This window comes from Nomascus leucogenys, chromosome 12 (genome assembly GCF_006542625.1).
Source record: "Nomascus leucogenys isolate Asia chromosome 12, Asia_NLE_v1, whole genome shotgun sequence".
NCBI classification, from domain to species: domain Eukaryota; kingdom Metazoa; phylum Chordata; class Mammalia; order Primates; family Hylobatidae; genus Nomascus; species Nomascus leucogenys.
The window spans coordinates 92,808,085-92,828,823 of record NC_044392.1 but is presented as its reverse complement, the minus strand read 5'-3'; the positions used below and the strand labels follow the sequence as shown (position 1 = coordinate 92,828,823).

Genomic DNA, 20,739 nt, shown 5'->3' with positions numbered 1-20,739 from the left:
TCAGCAGTTCAGACTCTAGGAAGTGGGTCCAGCTCCAGGGAAGTAGAGCACTAGAGTTATTTGGCCTTTAGGGTGAGATGTCTTAGCTCAGCCAGCGCTGTGTTTCCCAGGGATGTGAGGTACTGCATCAGCTCAGCCCTAGGATGCATAGCTGTTCAGTTTGGCCAAGGAAGGCAACATTTTCTCAGGGAAGAATGTGCCTTCTTCAACTCAGGCCCAGGAGTGTGGCTGTTCTGAACAGCTCAGGTACCATTTCCTCAGGAGGCAGGGTGCTACTTTAGCTTAGGTACTAGGATTTGCGGCCACGCTGGGCAGCCAAGGCATAGCTTCCTTGTGTCAGGGCACTGCTTCAGCTTTGGCACCAGGAAGGTGGTGGCCAACGTACTTGCTCTGGGTGGCCATAGTATTGTTTCTCCAAGAGGCAGTACCACTTCAGCTCAGGCACGGAGGGATGAGACTGTTCTGGGATGCCTGGTGCTGCTTCATACCCAGGCAGCTCCCTCAGCTGCCTGGAGTTCACATGGGCAGGGGACCCCAGTGTTGAAGACTGTAGTTGTCCAAGATGCTGCTTGGGGCAACTGGGATCCTCTTGCTTACCTGCTCCCTGTAGGGAGAAGTTCCTCCTGGTTCCCAGCTGATCCCAGCTGTGGGAAGATGTGTGGTGGAGGCCAGGTACTTCCTTCTGTTCTCTATGTGGCCATGCTGAGTTTCTGTGCTCTCCAGGCTCTCTGTAGCTTCTTTAATGTATGCCGGCACTGTCCTTTAGTTATTGTATTAAAATATAGTTTATTTGTTGTTTTGGCTGTCTTTGTTGGGGAGATGAGTGCTAGGAGCTTCTAGTTGACCATCTTGCTCTGTCCTCCTCATTTTGCATGTTTATGAGAGTGCTTGATTTCTAAGAAATTTTTTTCAGCCAGTCAACCTCAGGAAATGTCTCAGTTGTCCCTGAAGTCACTAAGCGCATCTTTTCCAGATGCCTGTTCAAACTCACTGGGCATTAGGGGGTTATCTGTTAAGAGGAATAAAACCCACATAAGTGTGTCCCATTTTTAACTCTTAACTTCAAAATAAAATAAGCCCAAATGTGTATATTCTTTTTTTTTTTTTTTTTTTGAGATGGAGTCTTGCTCTGTTGCCCAGGCTGGAGTGCAGTGGCGCAATCTCGGCTCACTGCAAGCTCCGCCTCCTGGGTTCACGCCATTCTCCTGCCTCAGCCTCTCCGAGTAGCTGGGACTACAGGCGCCCGCCACCACACCCGGCTAATTTTTTTTTTTGTATTTTCAGTAGAGACGGGGTTTCACTGTGGTCTCGATCTCCTGACCTCGTGATCCGCCCGCCTCAGCCTCCCAAAGTGCTGGGATTACAAGCGTGAGCCACCGCGCCCGGCCTCAAATGTGTATATTCTGTTTATATATCTAGAAACATCCTCTCCTTAAAGATAATAACTTGTTCAGCCATAGAGAAGAAAAGAATGGGAATAAAGATTTCCCTCTAAAGGGTTAAAATTAGTAATTGTTCGTTTGTTTGTTTGTTTTGCAATTCCAAGGGATGTAAACTAAATGGACATAAATTGGTAAGGAAAGATTTAGCAGATGGCATACCTCCTTTTAAAACAGGTAGCCAAATTAGTCTATCTTCCTTCTTTCTCAAATACCACCGAAATCTACCCTCTTTACTTGACTAAATGAGAAGATCACTATCTCCCTATACTATGGGGTCCTGATAGGATCCTTGCTGTTTTTCTTAGCCTGGTGCTCTTACACACAAACAGACAGCACCATGGCTGGGAAATTGAGGTCAGGAGGGAATATGCCACTCTGCCTGCCAGGCTCCCTAGTATGTTATTCCACCTGCTGAGTACAGAAACTTCTCTCCAGAGTTCAACAGAGAAAGTGCTTCCGTGATTAATCACATACAAGTTCCTGCACCCAGGGGTCACTGGGTGATGATTCTTTGATACATACCAAGAGAATCCACCATATAAAGGTGATATTACTGCTGCCATCAACTCTCTTGGTATACATTATTCTAACCTGTAGGTTTAACCGTAGCCAGCTTATTTTAATAAGATTTCAGAAAGAGAATCAACTTAGAACTGCTACAACTACTGTGAAAAACAGAACAAAACAAAAATTCCTCCTGAACTTCCTACCCTCCTCTGAAACAAAATAACTCAGGTTTCTCTTAAGTTGACCTTGTTTTTCCTATTGTCTTCCATTTTCTTAGTATTATCTTTTGTGCATATTTTCTATTTGAAACGACCCTGAAACAGCATTGTCCACAGAGCATTCTTGTTCTCACAGCCTCCAACATGCCATGCATGTGCACCAGTCTTTATTCAAACTCCCACCATCACTCGCAAACAGCCTGTCAGAAGCCAGAGAGTTTTGTGGATTAATAAGGCAAACGTTGACTGTGCAACTATCTCATTTCATGCTGAACAACATGCTAGGTGCCAGAGATAAAAGAATAAGCAAACCACAAATAATTCTTACATTCATGGAGCTTTCAGTATAGTGGAGAAGACACTCACTTTGCAAACAACCTTTTATTAAAATATATAATAAAAACTGTGACAAGCGTAGAATGGAAAGGTTCACTCAGTTGAAAGAAGGCCTAACCAACAGGTCTTTACCTACTCAGACAAATCTTGGAAGATGTCCTTGATGAGATGACCTTGGTAACAACAATTAATCCCAGAATAGTAACAATAAAAAGAAAAAGGGACTATTGGAATGTACGTAACACTTTTCCTTGTTTTTTGTTTTGTTTTGTTTTTTTCAGACAGAGTCTCCCTTTGTTGCCCAGACTGGAGTGCAGTGGCACAATCTCAGCTCGCTGCAACCTCTGCCTCTCGGGTTCAAGTGATTCTCACACCTCAACCTCCAGAGTAGCTGGGACAGGTGCACACCATCACTCCCGGCTAATTTTTGTATTTTTAGTAGAAATGGCGTTTCACAGTGTTGGCCGGGCTGGTCTCAAACTCCTGAGCTCAGGTGATCCACCTACCTCAGCCTCTCAAAGTGCTGGGATTACAGACGTGAGTCACCGTGCCTGGCCATAACACTTTTTCTTTAATGATGGTACCTCTAGGTTGGCATATCAAAAGTAGTGTTATTATCAAATAATAAGTGGGTACTCTTGGAAAAAAGGTTTAAAATTTAAAGATGTCAAAATGCACATTTACATAGATTCTGCAGTGTATATGTTTCTATATTTGTACATTTATCTACCACTCTTCCTAGGATGACAGAGAGAGATGGTAGTCAGTAAAGCCAATGTCTTTGATTTTTTCTTTCTTTTTTTTTTTGAGACAGAATCTCTCTCTGTTGTCTAGGCTGGAGTGCAGTGGCATGATCTCGGCTCACTGCAAACTCTGCCTCCCAGGTTCTAGTGGTTCTCCTGCCTCAGCCTCCCGAGTAGCTGGGACTACAGGCGTGCACCACCACACCCAGCTAATTTTTGTAGTTTTAGTAGAGACAGGGTTTTGTCATGTTGGCCAGGCTGGTCTCGATCTCTTGACCTCGTAATCCGTCCACCTCAGCCTCCCAAAGTGCTGGGATTACAGGCGTGAGCCACCTCACCCGGGCGTCTTTGATTTTTATCAGAAGATCTGATTACGGTTTCTTACTTGGTAGTTAAATATGAGTTCACTCTACAGCATGGTGAAGCTGTGACACCAGAATCAGATATACAGCATACCAACCACCTTGCCGCCATCTACTAGCTGTATGATCTTAGGCAAGGTAATCAACTTTGAAGCCCCGGTTATCTTTACTTTAAAAGGAAAATAATGTTTGTATCGTAGAAAGTTCCTGTGAAAATTAAATGAGAATATTTTATAATAAACCCTTGCATAGTGTTTAGTATGTCCCAGATACTGTTCCAAGAACTTCCCAATATTTAATCAATTTATCTTCATAATAAACCGATGAAGAAGGTTTTTTAATGAGTTTTTAATCACATTTTATATATGAGGACATGGAGGCGTAAGGATGTTATTGGGCCAAGACAAACAACTAGTAAGAGGCAAAGCTCAGATTCAAAGCCAGAACTTAAGCTCTCAGTCACTTCACTCAGTAACTTTGAATAAGTATAAAGCAATGGAAAAAGTGTTTGATAGGTTGTAGGCGTTTCAAAATGTTAATTACTTTCAATATAGTTAACTTTTTAATCCATATTCTGGTAAATAGTCGTTTTAAATTTCCTCAAACTAATATATTTCTCCAGGTGGAGATTTAGATCTCTTCTTCCTTTTCCTTAATTTCTTACTCTTCCATCAAAATTATCATTTCTTTCATGTGCATTCTTATTAATTCCACCTAAAAGATATGTGGCATCTCCTTATCTTTAATTTAATTACAATAGAAGAGTAAACAAATCAAGATGACTATTAATATTTATAGATTTGTATAATATCTGAATTGAATATAAATATGGCTTTTAGCAAAAATTCTAAAAGCTATGTTGACATTCTAGAATAATTTTTCAGGTATTCCTCAAGAGTGTTGAGGTTCTAATACATAAATTCATCTTTCCTTGTCTTCTCCACTTGGAAGTTACTATGTTGGCTTATGGAACAGAGTACATATACTGCCCTGAATTTTATGATGGTGCTGTAATAGGCTTTTTTAGGCATATGCAAGTGTAGCATGAGGAATGCCCACTCTGAGCAGCAGCATGCTTTCTTTCACTTTCTCAGGGAAAGTCAGTTTCACTGAGACACTATCCGTTATTCAACATCACACACAAAAATGGGAAGAATGAAGTCTTTTTTGGCATTGGCAATGATTCTGTATTAATTTAGAGTTGGATGTACTGCTACATATTCAGAGAACTGAATACCCCAAATGTGATATTGGAAAATACCATTTCAGTCCAGGTGTGGTGGCTCATGCCTGTAATCCCAATACTGTGGGAGACAAAGGTGGGAGGATTACATGAGCCCAGGAGTTCAAGACCAGATCCGATCTCTATGAATAATTTTTAAAGTTAGCCATGGGGGTATTGCCCACCTGCAGTCTCAGCTACTAAGGAGGCTGAGGTGGGAGGATCACCTGAGCCCGGGAGGCAGGCTTCAGTGAGCTGTGATTGTACCACTGCACTCCAGCCTGCATGACCAAAAAAAAAGGAAATAAAAAGAAAAATACTATTTCATATATTGAACAAAATATCTCACATTTTCAAAATAATAATAGGGATTATTTTCATAAGGCCTCTTATTTTCCAACAAGTTTAAAATCAGTTGAACAGTCTCCACACCTCCCCCAAAAAGTCATTATGAAATCATAATTATGACATGTAAAGGAATTGTTTTTATATATAATACCTATATATTCTTTAAAAGGAATATTTCATTTCCTTTTAAAATCAAATAAAGTGTTATCTCCTCATAAAAAGTGATATAATTTTAGTCCTCTTGAAAAAGATTATAATTAATCTGAGGTTTCAGGCACATACTTAATCTATTAGCAGAAAACTTTCCCATCTTTACTGTAATTATCTTGAAAAAGTTTGAGAAGAGACTTTGAAAAATCTTAAAGCATACCTTAAAGTATTTTGAATATTGCTGTCTTTACTGAGATCAGACCAAGAGGAAGTACACTCTTAGCTGCGGTATGAAAGATTTAGGCTAAAAACAGAAATGGCCTCCAGTAAAGTTTTTACATCCTGGAATTTGTTTTATCAGTGCAAATCACAGACCCTCTGTGTTAAGGGCTTCACAATAGAATTTTCACCTTTCAAATACAACATAGGTTTAAAAACCGCTTTGAGATAAGGCGTGAACTGAGTGACATCTTAGCTTCGTTTGATCCTTCACCTTGAAGGACAGACTACATGGGACCATAATGGCACAAATCTTGAGTGAAGAAGTGAAACCAATTTTGCTAAAACATCTGAAATATACTCTTCCTAAATAGTAACATCTGGTGGTACAGAACATCCCAAGGAGTCTTTGTTCCCAGGAGGTTTCTCAACCCAGTTTTTTGCCACCCAAGAGGCTTAGGTAATACAGCTAGGGTCAGAGAAACGCAGCCATCCGTCCAGCCTCTGGGCTGTTCTTTAAATAAAATTGCTTCCCTAACTCTCTTCACTCTCAAGTTTTGAATACAATGCAGTTTCAACCATTGCTATTGATATTTTTCTGTTAATTAAAAATAACAAATGACATTGTTGTCTGAGAGGAGTTATGCTCTCAGTAGTAGATGCCACCAGAGCCTGGAAGTCAGACTTTGGGGAAAGCACAACTCTGCTCCCCAGTCAGCAACATCTGCGATATGAAAAGGGGACTCTCGAGGTTAAAACCAATTTGAGCTTGTCAGTCTCTAGGCAAATGCTGCAGAATCCTCAGGAACAGCTTGTGACGAGGGAGTGTTGAATGGAAATAAGCTCAATAAGCCTTCTGGTTTGGATCATTGAGAATACTGGTGTTTTAAATTTTTTATTTATTTGTTATCGTTCTGTTTCATTTTGTTTTGAGTTACATTTGGGTTGAGCTCCTTATTCCTTGTCTGGTGTCTCTGGAAGAAATGTGTATTTCTGTGAGATATATTTCCTCCCGTCTCCAGAAATCTTCATGAAAGAGAAGTTCATTGCTACCATCTGTACTTGGTTTAGAAGAGCTTTGATTAATAAGGACCACCCTATTGTTCATTTGTCTAACATGTGGAAATATTTGTAATCTGTTTCTGGCGAGAGAGATTTCAGCAAGGACCTGGTTTGACTTTCAAACCCACATTGCCAATGAAAACCAGCCTCCTGGATCCAGAGGTCAGTGGGGGAACAAGCAAAGGTGTTTTATTCTCCCTTCACCCCCTCCCCCAAACACCAACACCTGTTAGAAGTGAGGTTAAAAATATTCTGTTGGAACTCTGAGACAGAGACCCAGTTCCATCCTGAAAGAGGCTCCGATGTATGGTGTATAATGAAAGCTGGAGACTGCCCACTGTTACACATCATTATCATTCAGATCATGAAAGAAAATGAAATGGTTCAAGCAGATAACAGCTGTTTTTCTGCTTTTCAAAGATTCTCTTAAACAACGATTCTCTTAAACCTGATCTCATGGCTTTTATTTAAGGGTGAACACCCAATTGTAAACATAGGAGAGATGCATTCTCATGATGTCAGTAATAAAAGCATGTATAAAGCAGCATGTGTATTCTGGAAAGCTAACTAACCATTAAAGCCAAGAAACATAGTCTGGCACAAATCTGATTATGTGTCCAAGAGGACTTGATGGTATGCACATAAGAAAATGTAATGAAATAGCGCGAAGGAGAAAAGAAGGGAGAGGGAGGAGCCAGAGGGTTGAGGGGGGGCTGTTTCATGTTTGTGAGATGTTAGTAAAATCAGAAAAAGGTAGAGCTGCCAAGATCATCTGAGAAAGGGGTTAGCACAGCAAGCAGAAATGCAAGCAATTTTGTTTGTTTGTTTCACTATCTGTTGTATTACAGGCTCACCTCATTGCATTTTTATCTATTAGTTATAGACAATGAGGTTGTTACACAAGACACACACAGGAAAAAGGTAGAGGCCCTGTCTTTCTTGAATCAGGAGTTCAGATCTCATTTGTTACGGTGTACATCTATTGTGTTTGTAATTGCTGTGATCATTATCATAAGCATTAGGTATAGCTTGCTTGAGGAATTCAGGACCACACATTGCTCATCAGAATTCTGTATAAATAAAATAGGATGCAAAGGAATTTTGATGGAGTAAACCTTATACAAGCTAATCTAATAGGTATTTGTTGTAATTTTTCATTTTGTAAAATTACAGCAAAAACATAAGGAATCTCTCCTAGATGCACTGTAACACGGAATGCTCATTTTTTAAAAAATTTCTTCCTATTTCTTCTCATAGTAGGTAGCATCCTTTATTAAATGGGTCACTGTATTAATTAAAGTAAATATAAACCATTCCTTACTGCACTTGATAAAAGTTTTTGTGTCTGAGGAAAATATTTGTCTGTATATGCATATAAAGTTTACACCTAACGTTAGCATACAAACCACACTAATTAAGATGAGTTCAACAAGCAGTTTAAAATTGGGAATCTGCTGTTCGCGTGCCTAGACTTGTACTTAGAAAAAATAGAAGGCATAAAAATGTCAGCTCCATAGATTTGCTGCTAAAAGACCCTTATTCACTCGTGCATAAAATACAACTACCCCCAAGGGTGTGCACGTTTACAAACGCAAATTAATCTTTACTTGCCCAATGCACAAACTATAATGGATTTCAGAACTGAGCAATATAAACTAAATATGAGATCATTTTTGATATCTCTGCTAAAGAAAACTATAATGCATGGTTTGGGATCCTAAATTATAGCTGGATTTTCTGCTCTTAAGCGTTCATTAGTTTACATGGGAGGGGCCAAAGAAATAAAGTAGCAACCGTTTGTACCAATGTATGATTTTCTATTTCTTTGGATCAAATAGGAAGTGATGTGTGGACTTAAACTGTTTTCAAATGGCCTTTCCAGTTCTGTTAGAAGCAATGTTCAGCCTCAACTGCCAAAATTTTTGTTCAGTGTGAAAAATGCTGATTCCATGGGCTTGTGTTAAAATATAGCACACACACACACCTAATAACCTAATGTCCTATCTATTGTTGGGTATGACTCTGTCTGTTAGCTTTCCATGTTGTGAATTATCTGGATTACAAACCCCTGTTCTTTTTCTTTCCTTCTCAGTATCTGTGTAGTGATCATTTTCCTGCTCACTGGTGTATCCACTACTAAAATACAAGTGAAAATAAAAGGAGAATATAAAGGAGACACCTCCTACCTCTGGAAGGAACCCAAAAAACACACACATTTGTACCAGTTAGCAGCCCTAAATATCTGTTGAATAAATGGTTTTAAACAGTTCACTGAAATACATATTTTGAATCTGCAAATGTATCCTGGAACACAGAAGCTATGTAGGTTAGGCAGCTACGGTATAGCTCTAAAATTCAGAGGATCCCTTCTATTTTTGGCACAGAAGATAGATAGTCACATGGCTATGAAACATGAATTTGGATGCCAAATGAATAACAAGCTTGGAGGCTGAGCTCCCAGTGACTTCAAACATCTGTGAAGTGAAAATATCACTGTACCAAGGCGTGCTCCTGTATTGAAAAGAATTACTGTTACTGATCATTTTCTTGCTTTAAATAAAGTACATCTCTTCTCATGGGAGCAGGTGTAAGGGTGACTTTATGAATCTCCATTAGTCAAATCACAAATGGACACCATCCCCTATTCTTGTAAATCCGTGCAAACAAAATTACAACTTTTTAACATCTCAAAAGAAGAAGTGTGCAATATGTTAGCAAGAAAGGATAAATTTCACCTTCCCACTTCTCCAGGATTCATAGTAATCCAAAATCAAGACAGCACAGACACTTTGAAAATCTGCCCTTTTAGCCCCTGCCTTTGGTATATTAATGACTACAAGATGTTGGACGCATATTTGAGCAGTAAGAAGAACCTGCTTCCCAAAGGGAAAAAGAAAATGGGAACAGACCCAGAGAAACAATAAGTTAGTGGACAGGTCTAAGAAACTGAATATCAGCACGTTCCAAAGCTTAGTAACAAAGCTTAGACTGTCACCTGATCTTTACATGAAAGTCAGCCCAAACCCTTTCTATTATTATGACATCTAGAGCATGACTTATTTTTCATAAACAGATATTTTTCTTACATTGGGATTTATCCTACGATGCTACAATTAGCATTCTGCCATTCTTTTTTGTCATAGTCATACAATGGTTTGCTATCTACCTTTAAAAAGTAAAGAGTTAACAGAGAAGGGAAATTTGTATTAGGTCCTGCATTGAATTTAGGTTCCTCTTTAAAGGATGCAGTAAAACAAAAATGTCCTGCTTTCAAAATGCTTATTTCGGACTGGAAGAGCATTCTCACCCAGGTACCATTCTTTCATTCTTTTACTTTTCTGCCAATTGTCTTACCTTTCCTCCACACATACGTGATGCAGATGAGCACTGGCCTCCAAGCCCCAAGCATCAAAGGAATTAGGTCAGACCAGAAGAAATCAGGTTGCAGGCAAGAAAAAAAATTTAATAAAATAGGAGCTATGCCAGCCTGGAGCTCCTGTACTCCTTCAGGCAGACTAACAAGCCCTGGCCTTAGATGTAACAGTGTTAGGTAATTGATATGTGGGAGAAAAGCAGAGATGTTTGAGAGACCAAAGATTTGTATAGTATTAGCACATGACGATATGTTGAATTTATTTAAAGCCGGTTTGTACATAGTGCTCTGATGGGCTTGGTGCTCAGCCCTAAAACAATTGCAATTAAAACTAACTCCAGGAAAAGAGAAAAGCTCTAGTGCAATATCGGTTTGCTATAAATTATAAGTTTTTAAAAGTCGCTTTGTATTTGTATTCCATCTGAGATTAGTGGTCTTTTAAAGCATATATTAAGTGTACACAGAAAATTAATTTTATGTTAGCATGTTTAATGCTTACTTACTCAAACAGCATATTATCTTCTTTTGAGTTATTTTAAGGACAAAAAATAGAAAGAGATTGTATTGGAAAATGTCCATACTTAGTTCATTCTCCAGATGACCATTTTAGTTGCCACTATTAGTGGCTCCAAAATGATTGGAGGAGTAATTCAAATTCAACCTATCACATTATCCAAGGGCATTCTATGAATAGCTGCAACCCAGAGCAAGTTCTGGCAAAGATGCAAAGGCAGTGTATCAAAGTCAGCAATAACATTTAGGAGTGCTTTCCAGAGTTGGCAAATGCAGATGAGAATATTTATATGTCATCTCTCAAACTATAGAAAGTATTTTGGGAAAGATATTTTTCACAAGTCTTAGATTAGCCATTATAGCAATTTAAAGGAGGTTTTTTTCTTTTTTGGATGATGAAACAAACCTTTGGGTGATGCCAGTCACATTTACACATCATCTCATTTAATCCACACAGCAGCCCCATGAGGGAAATATTGGTGTCGTTAGCATCTACATTTGTGATGAGAAACTGAGGCACAGGCATTAAGCACCTTGCTAAAGACCTCAAAGTTAGAAGGTAGCAAAGAGAGAAGTTGAACTCAGGAATCTGAGTGAATTTCTAGAGGTTTTCCTCACTACTGGAAACAGTTTTAAAGTTTTAAGAAAGGGCCAGGCGCAGTGGCTCACCCCTGTAATCCCAGCACTTTGGGAGGCTGAGGCGGGCGGATCACAAGGTCAGGAGATCGAGACCATGGTGAAACCCATCTCTACTAAAAATACAAAACATTAGCTGGGCACAGTGGCAGGCGCCTGTAGTCCCAGCTACTTGGGAGGCTGAGGCAGAAGAATGGCGTGAACCCGGGAGGAGGAGCCTGCAGTGAGCTGAGATCGCGCCACTGCACTCCAGCCTGGGCAACAAGGAAAGACTCCATCTTAAAAAAAAAAAAAATGTTTTAAGAAAGGTGAAGCCTCTTTGGTTTCTGAATGTAGTAAGTCTCAGATTCTGATAGCTCTCAGACATCTCTTCAAAAAGGATCATCAGTAAGATCATTTTAACCAAGGGAAAAATATTATCCTACTTAACATGTATTGAGAAATTATTTCTACCAAACGAACATAAGTTTTTTATGCATAAATTCACATAATACTCACTATAAGAGATACAGTTACTATCCCCGGTTGAAGAAAGGGAAATTGATGCAGAGAAAAGTTGAGTAATTTCACTTAGGTTAACAGGTAGACAGAATAAGAGCCAGGATTCAAGCCCAGGAAATCTGGTTCCAAAGGCAGTGTATGTAACCACGAAACTTTATTGCCTCCACAAGTCATTATTAATTGAATCATTACATCATGTTTTGTTTTCAGGAATGGAATTTTGTTAAATGATTTTGTGAATATAAATGAATACCAATAATTAAGGACACACTTTGCATATACCATGCTTTTTGTCTAGAATTATCTTTGTTCTTCACCATCTTCTCTTACAGTTCAACTTTAATGTTAGCCTTCCCAGATCCACCTCTCTAACTTAGAAGCCTTTCTATCTTCATAGTGTAGTGCTATCATATCATCTATCACATAGTGTAGTAACGATATACTTAACTTTCTCTCCACTTGGACTCTAAGCTCGCTGGGGGAAGAGACTCCATCTTCTATGTCTTTCTATCACTAGTAATATTACTTGTTATGTAGCAGCCACCTAAAACAGGTTGGATTTACAAGTGGATGAAAGAAGAAAATAATTGATAAATACTTGGTTGCAATAGATGGATAATTGGGTGAAGGATGGTTAGATTCATTGATGGATGAATACATGGATGGATGGAAATATAAAAGAATAAGTGACATACACATAGGAAACATATGAATCAGTCCAATGTGTGTGCCAGTTTTAAATAGAGCTTCCTGGGTGTATTTCTAAAAAGAGGAACTTTTTAAAAAAAATTCAGTCATTTTTCTACCTTATCTTTAATTACTGTTCTTTTTTCTATTGTTTTATTTTAATGGCCATTAATGATGACTCAGTAAGCTGGTGATAAATTTGTTCTTGGACGTTTTCTCTACTTCTTTTATGCATATATCAAAGTTTTTGGCTTGATTTCACTCCTCTTAAGTAAAGGGGACTTTTATTCCTCTAATTACCTTCGAGTTCCTGCAGTGAATGCACTGCATTCCTGACTCCCTGGATGTAGCCCTCCACTCCCCTCAGCCATTTGCCTAGCAGGCGCTACTTGAAGGTTTGGCCTCTAGAACCCCTACTAGATTTAGCAATGAAAGCAGCATAAAATCCTAAGCCTACTGTCAAGTGTGAATCCTGTACTTCAGAACAGATATATCATCCTGGCCCCAAAAAGAAACAGACCACATAATATTTCCAATATTGTAATAAATTCATCCACTCCAAGTATTGTGTTATATTTACTCAGCAGGCAGAGCAGGAAAAAAAAATGTTTTTGTCATCGATAACCAAAGTATTGTAAGAAAACATTAATTTCACTTAAAAAAAAAAAGACATGGAAACTGTAGGCTACCATTATGGATGCCCTTATGATATAGCTTATAAATACAATATTCTATTAAGAACGTAATTGCTAGAGACATTGCTCCATGAAAGATGTGGGGTTGTTTACAAGAAAAAAATGTCATGTCCTCCTTTGAGAGTTGTTTCGGATGATTACTTATCAGGGTTTAAAAATGTAAAGGCAAATAAAGATTGGTCTTTCTACTTGAGGTCAGTAGTTCACTGATTTTTGTCAAGAAAAAGAATTTATTCGATTTCCTTATACACTATCAGATAGCTTCTCATTTTTTATGTGATAGACTATGTAATTATTTTTCACGGTGGTGTATTATCTATCTCTGTATATACACACATACACATACACATACATATTTACTCTATGGCACTGCATTTACTGTGGAAGTGTACCAAAATCTATTTAAGATGCAAACGTCAAAGAGGAAGGGGAGAAGGAGTCCTATTGCCACTATGTGTAGATATCTGTGAAAGTCGCCTAAAGACCAATTGGTCAAATACAAAAATCATCACAACTGCTAAAGGCGGCCAACATAATCTTTTAAGGCAAATGCAAAAGTAGATGCTGAAAAATGTGGGTTACCAAAGCATTCTTTACCTCTGGCTCCCCACTCTATGCTGTCTCATATTCTTGCAAGTCTCACTGGGATGCTTGGTAAACACACTTCACCTTTCTTTCTTCAGTTTCAGGGTAGAAAGAGTCCCTTTAACTCCTGAAGACAGTAAATCACAGTCTGTGTGGTGGTTCTCAGAAGACACTTAAAGGACTGAACTGGATGCTCTACATAGCACCCTTGCCAAAAGGGTTCGGAAATGACTTCCAGCTTCCCACAGTAATAAAATGGCACTGTTTGGCATCTTCGAGGTAATAAAAGTGAATTTTTTCCATTCTAGTAAATGAGAAGAGAGGCCTGGTTGTTTTAAAAACTGATTTAAATTCGTGTGTTTTCCTCACATGATAGAGTGTGATATGAGCACACTTAGGTGAACTTCAGACCACCTCAGAACGTTACCATCAGCTCTCTGGGGCAGAACAGATGTGCCGGTGGGTGGTGCAAGGGAGGCTGGAAGGATGGCCAGGTGCCCTGGACACTGCCGCCGTGATACGATAGGTGGCGCTCTCCCCTCTGAGTCCGTGTGAACGATCTCCGAACGTGCTCTTTGGAGGATATTACTTTGCTTGAAGGAAATGTCTTGGACGTTCATCAGTGTTTCTGGCACTGTTGAACAGCTGCTGAGTCTCATAGCAGACTCTGGCTGTATTTTGGTGATGGGAAAAGCTTTAGAAAACAGATTTCCTGTCTTTAAGGAGGAGGCTTATGTTAGACATTATTGTCATTTGTATACAAGACTTTTTATAATTCGATTTCACTCTCCACCCAGTTGCAGAGGAAAATCTTTTGTCATTCCTATTTGACTCACAGGGTCTAGGAAGAAGTTTGATCATCTTCCATTTCCCATCTGGTTATTCATAAGACACCTGCATCTCTGTGATTTCTCCTAGACTACACAATGCTACCAACTGACAAGTGTTGTATAAAGAAAGGCCACCTTTCAGAAAAGGAACCTGAACATTAAAAGCTTGTCAACCAAACCCACGGGATATAGCTTTTATTTCAACTGCACCAGAAGTGGAAATTATAACACTTTTAAGCAGAAAAGACAAGATTGATACTTTTTACATAGAATCCAACCCACATTTGTCTTTGTTTATATGTCGCAATTATAAGGCTATTATAAACAAATTAGTAGTATCACGGAAGAATTTTTAATGACTTGCTGATTTCAACTACTGCCAAATACCCTCATCTACTAGTCACATTCTTAATTAAGAGACACCAGTGTGTGTGTCTTTGATAAAATTACTCAATAGTGGCCTCAGTAGTTACAGACTAGTCCATTAATTTATTAAAGAAGTTCAAAAGATTATTACAAAAGAAGCAGGATGTAGACACACCCAGCTTAACAATAGTGGGGAAGAGAGGGGTCCCTAACAAAAGATACAATAAGAGGAAGGGGAAATATCACTGCAGTTCATAATGATGGTTGGTAAACAGTTGAGTACATGCTTTTAAGTTTGGACAGCTCGGTTCAACAAAGTAAGAATTAGCTGTAAATGCTAATGCCTTTGGTTTACAAATCCTCCCTGTGAGTATGACCCAAATCAGAACATCTGACTTCAGTGGGTGACCATCTGCTATAAAAAGGAGAGTGGTTCCTTCTGGGCTAGTCCTGAAATACTAATAGAGGCAGCATTTCTGCACATAGCAGGAAATCAATAAATACCTGCTGAGTGGATGAATACATGAATAAACATTTGAAGAACAGTATCTCCTTTTTCTTTTTCTTTTTTTTTTTTTTTTTTTTTTTGAGACGGAGTCTTGCTCTGTCGCCCAGGCTGGAGTACAGTGGTGTGATCTCGGCTCACTGCAAGCTCGGCCTCCTGGGTTCATGCCATTCTCCTGCCTCAGCCTCCCAAGTAGCTGGGACTACAGGCACCTGCCACCACGCCCGGCTAATTTTTTGTATTTTTAGTAGAGACCTTTAGTAACAGGGTTTCACCATGTTAGCCAGGATGGTCTCGATCTTGTGACCTCGTGATCCGGCCACCTCCGCCTCCCAAAGTGCTGGGATTACAGGCGTGAGCCACCACGCCCGGCCAGTCTCCTTTTTCTTATTGCTAAAACAGAAGTAATGTTACTTTCAGCAAATTTGTAAGGGTAAAAACAGTTACATTCTTAATCTTTAAAGTGCCATATATTTATCCCCCATATTTCTTTCTTTAAATGTAGAAACTGTACTGTATATACCCTAAACAACCTTCTTGCAAAAAAAAAAAAAAAGAAAAGAAAAAACACAAAATTTAATGGCCAGCACATTCATCTCTACCTCTTACATTAACAGAGACTTACTAAAGAGTTTTTATGGTTATACTTCAGCTTGTTCCCTGCGTGCTACCTCCTCTGTAACTTGATTTTAAATTATCTGTTTATCTTCTCATATTCCAAATATTATTGAATACATGTAGTAGATTAAATAATCAGTTTCCTTTGAATATTCTTCGTTGTGATTTCCTATTTTAACGTTCACATTTTGCATCCAAATGGTATTTGTCTTCATATAATTGATAAAATTCCATTTATTCATTCATCTAACATATATATTGGTTAAATGCCTATCATTTATAAGATAACCTACTAAATGTAGAAATTCATCAGAAAATAGTCAACTTCTCTTCATTCCACAAATTCAGAGTTCCCTAATACTACGGGTTTACTTTAATTTGGTCAGTGGTGCCAAGTAGTCGTATAGGTGAAATATTTCCTTTAGAAGAGTGGTACTGAAAGTTGTCCATTCTTAAGAAGCATCTTTGATTATGTATGTAGTAAAACAGGTTCTGAAATTAACTATCTTAGAATTGGGCTCAGTAGACCTGGCATAGATCCCAAGAATTTGCAGCATTTCTAGCAAGTTTCCCAGGTAATTCTCAGGCACGCAGTTCTCAGAACGTGCTTAAGAATTACTGCCTTAAAATTTAAAGAAAATTTTCATTTCATGCCATGCTATATTCTACACACAAAAAGCGTCTTCCTTTACTTTATTATTTTTCTATAAAATACAATTTAAATTTTCCTGAATTACATCTTATAATTACAATAAAATCTGTTGTGACCCATGCAGGCTATTATACAATTCTTTATCCCTTTAAATGGAGTAGAAATAAATGAAGAGTGCTAAATATGATTTTTTTAAAAACTCACATTTTAATCATAAGAAAAATACTTTAATTGCCATTATGTGACTCTAAATTGGTAAATCATTATAATGATAATTTACAATTTTGGTTCATTAACTTTACAAAATATTATTCAAAAGTTCCTGCAAGGTGCTTTTTCTTTAATACTTTATTTTATAATTTTTCCTTCAAAATATTTTATTAGATCACAATGAGTTTTTCATATGATTTTAGAGAATAGTAAGATAAGTGATGTTTTCCTTCTTATATTAGTAATACTTTATTTCTACCTTTTTGGAATGGATTATTTCTCTGTACAAGTCCTTTCAGCAATATGGCACCATGTCATAGGTGGTGAACACAGTGACATTATTTAAGGTTAGGGTACAGAGAAAATACATTACTAGGCTCTACTTGTTGTATTAGGGTCCACCTTTCTTTCATAGAAACATTGGCTTGTTATTTCATAATTTGAGTTCGAGACTCGGTTTTCTTGCTTCTAAGGTTGGTAGGTCATTTCTTTAACAAGATTTGATATATTTCTAATCTTTTCTAATTATTTGAATATTATCATAGTGTGATCTGGCGATTTTTAAAAAATATGTCAGTAGTGCCCAAGCTCCATTAGGAGATTTCAGCTGATATTAAATTAACCCCAACTACCACCTCCAGTCAAATGTGGCACCCATGCATGACAATATCACACCCACTTTTATTATATTTCTTCTTTTTAAAAAAAATGTATTTTAAGGGGCTCACTTGAAAATAACTCATAATAATAGGCAATTGTGAAATGTTCAGTTTCATTGAGTACTCTAACCACATTCACCTGAATAATCCAGCTCTCTAAAGGCTGAAATCTATTCTAGCTAATTTGAATACAGTGTCCAATGGTAACTACCAATGTATGCTAAGTCTCATCAAAATGGAATGAACCAGAATATCTGCACACTCAAAACAAACAAAAAAAAGGAATAGATGTTCATTTTTAAAGTTTTAAAAGGCTAAAAAAATCGCAACACTATTTTAAAATATACACACTTCCACATGATAATACGCCCTTGAGCCTGGAAATCATTATAATAAAATTTTGTGGCAAAAACCCTCCACTGTTTCTGTGGTGGCATTTCTGCCATGTTTCAAATTAGAACTCCTATAAATTTTGAAATTGAACAAACAGGAAAATAGAAATCTCACCTGTCTGTATTCAGACCTAAAAAATGAATTTAAATAAGATTCCAGGCCAGGTGCAATGGCTCACGCCTGTAATCCCAGCACTTTGGGAGGCCGAGGCGGGAAGATCACGAGGTCAGGAAATCAAAACCATCCTGGCTAACATGGTGAAACCCCATCTCTACTAAAAATACAAAAAAAAAAATTAGCCGGGCGTGGTGGCAGGCACCTGTAGTCCCAGCTACTCGGGAGGCTGAGGCAGGAAAATGGCGTGAACTGGGGAGGCGGAGCTTGCAGTGAGCCGAGATCGGGCCACTGCACTCCAGCCTGGGCAAAAGAGCGAGACTCCATCTCAAAAACAAAAACAAACAAATAAATAAGATTCCAAATCAAACTTTCTAACTTGCTGAGGTTGATGCATTAATATCTGATTTCCAATATGTAGCGATTTAACTAACGAAATCCATGTTAAAATAGAATCTATATTTTGATCATTCCTTTTTAAATGAAATCATGATTATTTTGACACAATTCTCTATGCTGAGGTATCCATTTCCTCACTGGAGTTCTGATAGATGCTACAAATAAGTAAAAGTTGAAAGGGTTTTTCCACAAATGATGAGGAGGCTAAGAATCCAGGAATGCAATTCACTAGAGTGGTAGCAGACCAAGCAGCAGAACTAAAGCTCAGAATAGATGAAGGAACTTTCTATCAATAACTGCAATAATAAAGTGTAAAGTGGAGCATATTTATACTTCTGGACTGCCTATTCAGCAACCTTATACAGAAAGTCTTCTTTATCTTTTTTTAATTATTATTTATTTATTTAGAGACGGAGTCGCGCTCTGTCACCGAGTCTGGAGTGCAGTGGCCTGATTTCCGCTCACTACAACCACCACCTTCTGGGTTCAAGCGATTCTCCTGCCTCAGCATCCCTAGTAGCTGGGATTACAGGCGTCCACCACCACGCCTGGCTATTTTTTTGTGTTTTCTTTTAGTGGAAACAGGGTTTCACCAAGTTACCCAGGCTGGTCTCGAACGCCTGACCTCAAGTAATCTGCCTGCCTTGGCTTCCCAAAGTACTGGGATTACAGGCATGAGCCATTGCACCTGGCCATTCTTTATCTTTTTAAATGTCATAGTTGCCTAATTATAAATATTATGCAAATATCTACTTATTTGCCAAATGACAAATATCAAGCATCATCAAACTTTGGAAAATGCATAAATATCTCTAGGACAGTATTTTCAAATGATGCATAGAGGTAAATATGCATGCTTTTGTACTATGGGCAATGCTTCAAAAAATGGATCTTTAAATCAGAAAATTCCTCGAGGAGAAGTCTGGCCCTGGCTTTGAGAATCCCAAATGCTGTAGCGCAGGATAGGAGACCCTAGTCCATCTAATCCCATCAGACTGAACACCTCTAAGTATGTTTCTCACAGTGAAAACATCTGGTCTAACTGCCTTCTCTCTCTTAGGAATATATTATTAGAAAAGAAAAACATTTTTGGCCTACTGTAATCAGTCAAAGGATTAGATATAACTAGGCAACAGTTCTTGTCCAGCAAGCCTGTAATTGTAATGAAAGTTGATAATCCTTTCTTTTCCTTGCAAATCCTAATTTACAGATGTTAGAAATTTAATCAAAAAAAGGAAATTCAGAAAAAAATAGAGGCAACCTAACCTGTAATCTACTTTTCAATCCCTCATCAGTAATGCCAAAGTGAAAATAGATTATTGAACTAGGAAAGGATTTTGATAGGAAAAATTGCCTTTAAAGCATTCTATTTGATAACATTAATATCACAATTCTCATCAGCATATTGGATACCATCCTCCCTCCAAGGGCTTCAATCTCATTTGATGTCTGTCTTTTACACTTTAGTTTTCTGAAAGGCTTGTTTTTGTTTTAAGTAGTTTATCTATTCATCCATATATCTAAATATCTTCTAAAACTAGAGGGAAAAAGCCTTTACAAATACCTTACCAGAAAGCCCCCACAATAATGAAAGCAAATAGAAATTATAAGAAAATGTTTATCTTTCATGTTTGAAACCAGGAACACTTCTTCCCTTTGAATTGATTTCAGCTCAGCATGATTTTTCATACGTTTTCTGAGTTTTCTCAGGGTTCTTTTGATAGTGAGTAAAGAGCATTGTTTTATCCTTCAAAGTTGCACAGTGATGTTAAAACAAGGAGTCTTGTTTTGAAAATCTTTATCTGGCATAATTATACATTCTGCCCAGTACTCTATTGATGGTAAGTAAACTGTTTCTCTCCTTCAGTTGTCGTGCTTAGGGTCGAAAGGCCAGATGGGTCCAGTAGCTAAAGCTACAAAAGAAGCTCTCCTAGGTCGTTGGTGGGAAATTCAATATTATTGCCTCCCTAATAGCAGCTGCTTCTGTTTGAACTCAGGGTTATGAAAGATGAACTACATTAAATGGTAAATCATTAAATATCAGCTGACTAAAAGCACTGTGGTGTATTTCCCTGCTTAAATCACCAGCATCTGTCTTCTCACATGCAAAGAGTTGCTCTTAACAATCATGCAGTGAAACCCTGACAGAAGGGCCAAGACTGAAACCACACAAAAAACCTCAAATAGCATCTTTTGGGTTTTCAGTTGGTGAGTAAATGATCATCAGCAAATATTCCGCAGTGGAACTAAAGCTCAACATTGCATTTAACACAGCCATAAAATATTTAGGAATGCACAATCCCTTTAGAGCTTCATTTTTTTTGCCCTATTATGTGTTTATTCTTCTTCAGAAGAAAAACAACTGTTTAAATTATGTCCACCTAATACCTTAGA

General features: G+C 38.1%; 1 protein-coding gene across 1 annotated transcript in view; it reads left to right on the top strand.

The window, feature by feature from the left end:
* ADGRL2 (adhesion G protein-coupled receptor L2) overlaps window positions 1-20,739 on the top strand; it is a 693,508-nt gene that overhangs the window by 96,235 nt on the left and 576,534 nt on the right. Inside the window, exon 3 of the mRNA XM_030825138.1 lies at window positions 13,698-13,878. The gene's annotated coding sequence lies outside the window, so the exon portion shown is untranslated. The remainder of the gene's footprint in view (window positions 1-13,697; window positions 13,879-20,739) is intronic.